The sequence below is a fragment of the Glycine max genome, chromosome 2 (assembly GCF_000004515.6).
Source record: "Glycine max cultivar Williams 82 chromosome 2, Glycine_max_v4.0, whole genome shotgun sequence".
Taxonomy (NCBI): Eukaryota; Viridiplantae; Streptophyta; class Magnoliopsida; order Fabales; family Fabaceae; genus Glycine; species Glycine max.
This window is the reverse complement of record NC_016089.4, coordinates 12,782,785-12,788,975: the sequence shown is the minus strand read 5'-3', so window position 1 is coordinate 12,788,975 and position 6,191 is coordinate 12,782,785.

Here is a 6,191-nt window from a genome sequence, read left to right as displayed (position 1 = left end):
CTAACAAGTCTAAAAAGGGTGCAAAGAGGAGTTCTAATTTATTAGAAATCATACATACAGACATATGTTGTCCAGACATGGATGCAAATAGTTCGAAATACTTCATAACCTTTATAGATGATTATTCATGATATATGTATCTCTACTTACTTCATTCTAAGAATGAAGCTTTAGATGCCTTTAAAGTTTTTAAGGCTGAAGTTGAGAAACAATGTGGAAAACAAATTAAGATCGTGAGATCAGATAGAGGTGGGGAGTACTATGGTAGATACACAGAGGATGGACAAGCACCAGGTTCATTTGCGAAATTTCTTCAAGAACATGGGATTGTTGCCCAATACACTATGCCTAGTTCTCCGGATCAGAATGGTGTGGCAGAACGAAGAAATCGAACCTTATTAGACATGGTGAGAAGCATGAGGAGTAATGTAAAGCTTCCTCAAATTTTGTGGATTGATGCTCTTAAGACGGCTGCGTATATATTAAACCGAGTTCCAACCAAGGCTGTCTCAAAGACACCTTTTGAGTTATTCAAGGGTTGGAAACCAAGTTTGCGGCATATACGCGTTTGGGGATGCCCGTCTGAAGTAAGAATTTATAATCCACAAGAGAAGAAACTAGATCCTAAGACTATTACTGGGTATTTCATTGGATATGCTGAAAGGTCAAAAGGGTATAGGTTTTATTGTCCATCCCACAACACTAGGATTGTGGAATCAAGGAATGCAAAGTTTCTTGAAAATGACTTGATCAGTGGGAGTGATCAATTTCAGAACATTTCTTCTGAAAGGGATCACTATGAAGCTGAACCTTCTGGGACAAGTAATAGGTTGATAGTCATTCCCACCCCTCAAGTTAAAATGGGTGTTAGACAACCAGTGATTGAAGTTCCACAAGCTGTTGAAAGTGATCATGTAGATCAAGTTGTTTGTGAGGAACAACATGATGATATTGAACAAACTGGTGAAGAACCAGTTGAACAAGTTCCTCAGCAAGATGGCCAAACAACATTAAGAAGATTTACTAGAGTAAAAAGGACAGCAATTCCTAGTGATTATGTAGTGTACCTACAAGAATCAGACTACAACATTGGAGCCGAAAATGATCCTGAGACGTTTTCCCAAGCCATGAGTTCTAAGGAATCAAATTTGTGGTATAATGCTATGAAGGATGAGATGGATTCTATGGCATCTAACCAAGTTTGGGATCTTATTGAGTTGCATGTTGGTGTAAAAGCCATCGGATGTAGATGGGTCTTCAAAACAAAGAAAGACTCAGAAGGCAACATTGAGAGACATAAGGCAAGACTTGTTGCTAAAGGATTCACTCAAAGAGAAGGAATCGATTATAGAGAGACATTTTCCCCTGTATCTAAGAAAGACTCTCTTCGAGTAATTTTGGCATTAGTAGCTCATTTTGATCTTGAGCTGCATCAAATGAATGTGAAAACGGCGTTCCTGAATGGTGATCTAGAAGAAAAGGTTTACATGAAACAACTTGAGGGATTCTTATCTAGTGTTGGTGAGCACTTAGTCTGCAAGCTTAATAAGTCCATCTATGGATTGAAACAAGCTTCCCGCCAATGGTATTTAAAATTTCATGAGGTCATTTCTTCATTTAGCTTTGAAGAGAATGTCATGGATCACTGTATATATCAGAAGGTCAGTGGGAGTAAGATTTGTTTCCTTGTATTATACGTAGATGATATTCTGCTTGCGACTAATGATAAGGGTATGCTATATGAGGTGAAACAATTTCTCTCAAAGAACTTTGATATGAAGGATATGGGAGAGACATCTTATGTCATAGGCATAAAGATCCATAGAGAAAGATCTCGAGGCATTTTAGACTTGTCTCAAGAAACCTATATCAACAAAGTTTTAGAGAGATTTAATATGAAAGATTGTTCACCAAGTGTAGCTCCCATTGTGAAGGGTGACAAACTTGCTTTGAGTCAATGCCCCAAAAATGATTTTGAGCGGGAACACATGAAAAATATTCCATATGCTTCAACAGTTGGAAGCCTTATGTATGCTCAGGTTTGCACTAGACCTGATATTGCATTCGCTGTTGGAGTCTTGGGAAGATATCAAAGTAATCCAGGTATTGACCATTGGAAAGCTGCAAAGAAAGTGATGAGATATCTTCAAGTAACAAAGGATTACATGCTCATGTACAGACAAACTGATTGTCTGGAAGTGATTGGCTACTCCGACTCAGACTTTGCTGGTTGCGTTGATTCACGAAGATCAACATCTGGTTATATTTTTATGTTAGCCAGTGGAGCTATATCTTGGAGAAGTGCCAAACAAACCTTGACTGCTACTTCCACTATGGAGGTTGAGTTCGTTTCTTGTTTTGAGGCTACCTCGCATGGTGTATGGTTGAAAAGTTTCATATCTGGCCTTAGAGTTGTGGACTCTATTTCTAGGCCATTAAAGTTGTATTGTGACAGCTTTGTTGTGGTGTTTATGGCTAAAAATAACAAAAGTGGAAGTCGAAGTAAGCACATCGACATTAAGTACTTAGTCATAAGAGAACGTGTTAAAGAAAAGAAAGTGGTCATTGAACACGTCAACACTGAGTTAATGATTGCTGATCCTTTAACTAAAGGCATGCCACCAAAGAATTTTAAGGATCATGTAATACGAATGAGACTTGGTTCCATGATGTAATTTCATTGTACGTACATTTGTTATTTTCAATGAAACTCTTATTCAGTTAGATATTTTCTCATATGGTTTTGTGCACATATTTATTTATTTCGAGAAAAATCATTCGGTTTAGATATAGAATAAACATATGTTTATTCATTAAGTTGAGAGCTAGTGTTGAGAGACTTGATATATTGTGGTACATGGAAGATACTACTCATCATCAGAGGACCTATCGCCATGACTCATATATTATGTTTCTTGTTATGGTTGATGTTGAGTTAAATGGACCAAGTGGGAGAATGTTGGAAGCCCACGTAACAAATCACGTTCCATGTCCTTTATTTATTTTTATTTTGGAACATTTTGTTATTTCTGGTCCATTTTCCATCCACATTCAACCCATATCTTTGCAAATATATTTGCAACCACCTTCAGTAACAAATCACGTACCCATCCTTTATCTCACGTACTAATAACTTCTTATCTCACGTACTGATAACTTCCTATCTCACGTTCTGATAACAAGTTGAGAGCTCTGTGATGGATAGACTCTATAAATAAGATGGGGTGCTCTCAGTTTTGTATCACCAAACCCACTTCTCTATCCAGAAAAATACATCATCTATTCAGAGTGAGTAAGGGTTTGGAAGAACAAAACTGTCTTTCAGATTCGTGTGTGCGCCGCTTTCCGTTCAATTTGCAATGGCTGGAGGTACGCTCGTAATATATTTAATTTCCGCTGTTTGATCTAAATATGTCATTTAAATTTATTTGCATGTTTAAATAAGTATATGTATGTTTTTACAGGGTCAAGTTGTTTTGAAACTAGATAGAACTAATGTAAAGTATTAAATATCATTAATATATATATATATATATATATATATATATATATATATATATATATATATATATATATAAATTAATCAACCACATGATGCGTGGATTGAGTAGAATAAGCTTATTTTAATAGATTTTAAATTTGATATTTTTTTGATAAATATTACTTATTAATTTGTTAGTCTTTGTTGGTGAAAGATATTCAAACTCACAATCTTTTTGTTTCTTTCTCTTCAATCATAAAGTTAATTTTATAATTTTTTTTAGTTTTGATATATAATTATATTTGATGATACATAATTCGAGTAAGATTATATCTATGGGAAAATTTTAAAAAAATGAATTTCAACCAAATTAACTAACATTACATTACATTGGTCTTAACAAAATTAAGTTAATATCTTAAAGATTAAAAAAACACAATTAGAATGAAAAATCCATTCAAAATAATAAATTAGGTTTTTTAACAAAAAATAATCAATAGAATTAGTGATAGAGTACTTTATACTATAACATATTATAAAAAAAAATGAATGTTAGGAATACATGCATTATTTTATATTGAAATGTGATTCACATTTAAGGATATATATATATATATATTTTTAAGACCAAAATAAATATATTCCCAATCATTATTTTATATTGAAATGTGTATTTTTATTTAAAAAAATATAAAATATATATATAAGACCAAAATAAATAGTAACTTAAATTATATTTGCTTCGGTCTGATTTGTCCCATTTTTAAATCCTGTAATGAAATTTAAGTTTGGAAAAGGACCGGAAGTCATAATCACTTTTCAAAGGAAAAATAGTTTTTTTCTTGTCTAGACTCTAAGGCGTATCTTTTTCTCTCGTCGTATTGCCCTCCTGCGTTTGATTCTGGTTGAATTTTAGTGAAAGGACAAATAGTCTCAACCTTTTCTCTTTTTACAGCACCTAGCTTTAATTAGCATTTTGTAAATAAAAATAAAAATAAATCCAATTCCAATTACTTCGGTTCTACCAAAGTTAATAGTGCGTGGTCTTACAGAACACTATAACATCTTGCCATTTTATATTTACATGTCAAAAGTTTATCTTGCATTTGTCTACGCGATTGTTTATTTACACTATTTATACGTGAATGTTATGTAAGCAAGACTCATTTTTTTAACTTGTGAGTCACCTTAACCTACTAAAATGATAAAGTACAGAAAGAAAGGTGCAGTGAGGCATCTATAAGCAGTTTATTTAACTTCATACGTGTTTAATTAAAGTTTACATATTTAGGTTTGGATCAAATTTAAGTTGGGGGGTAAGGGTACCGTGGGGGGAGGGGGGGCAAGAGGCCCAAGGTCACTGGTTGATGGGGCTGCACCTACCTCCGTATCTCCGGTGCGAGACCGGAGATGAAGCAACTAAGGAGAAAGGGGGAAGGAAGTCCAATGATGCGATTGGCGAGGTCCTCAAACTCCGAAAGGTATTGGGCCACGGTGCCTTTTTGAGTTAGCTTGCAAAATGCTCTGGTAGGGTCATCGTATTGGGACGGAGCAAAGCGTGTGCACAGAGCTTTGAGGAACACCAGCCATGAGGTGAACTGGCCAATGGTGTTCATCCACTGGAACCATGTGAGGGCTTGACCCTCCATGTAGAACGAAGCAATGGTGAGTTTGTCCTGCTCTGGAGTACCATGGTACTCAAAAAATTGATTGATCATAAAGATCCAACTGAGTGGCTCAGTGCCATCAAACCGAGGTCCTTCTAACTTCATTCTGTGTGTAACTACAGGTCCAGGGGAAGGCGGAGGCAAAGGCGATGAAGTGGGTGAAAGAGTGGACAAGGTAGGGCCAAGGCGCTGGATAAGCTCATCAATTTTCAGAGTCATATAATTCATAGACTCACCCAAGTACACATTTTGGTTGGTGAGGCGAATAAGGGCTTCTTCCCGACAATATGAGGAGCCCATGTTCTTGTAATTTTTTTATCTTCAATTAAACACCCTAACATTTTATTTAGAGTCATGTTTGCTTAACACTATATTTGAGAATAATTTTTTTATCTAAAAACTTAATTTAGAAAAAGAATATTTAAGATATTTTTACAAACTCTTACTACAAATTTTTTAAGAGTGAATAGACAATTTAGTCCCTGAGATTGTACCCATTTTACATATTAGTCCCTAACTTAATATTAAATTTAAAATAGTCCCTATATTTGCAAAAGTGTTGCAAAATAGTCTTTCTGTTAAATTTTAAAGTAACGCCGTTAGTGAGGTCAATTTTAGTGCCACGTGGACTATCCAACGTGACACTAAGGGATGATGTGGCATGACACGTGAACGTGCCTCCTAAAAGATGTCACGTCATTTGATGATAACAAAACGAGTAAATAGGCAATTTAGTCCCTGACTTTGTACCCTGTTGCATATTAGTCCCCTAACTTAATGAAAAATTCAAAATAGTCTCTATCTTTTGCATAAGTGTTGCAAAATAGTCCCTAACTTAAAAGATGCCGGAAATCGTGCTTAAAGTGTCAATGCATTGCAAAGGTTGTGCCTAGCACTATTTCTGGCATCGCAGATTCCTCCTTGGATTCCTTGTCATCTATTGATTCCTCTGATTTTTTCTCTTCTTCTTTCTTTTCTTCTTCATTTGCTTTTTTCTCCTCCACTTTGTTTTCCTCTGATTTTTTCTCTCCTATCAAAACACA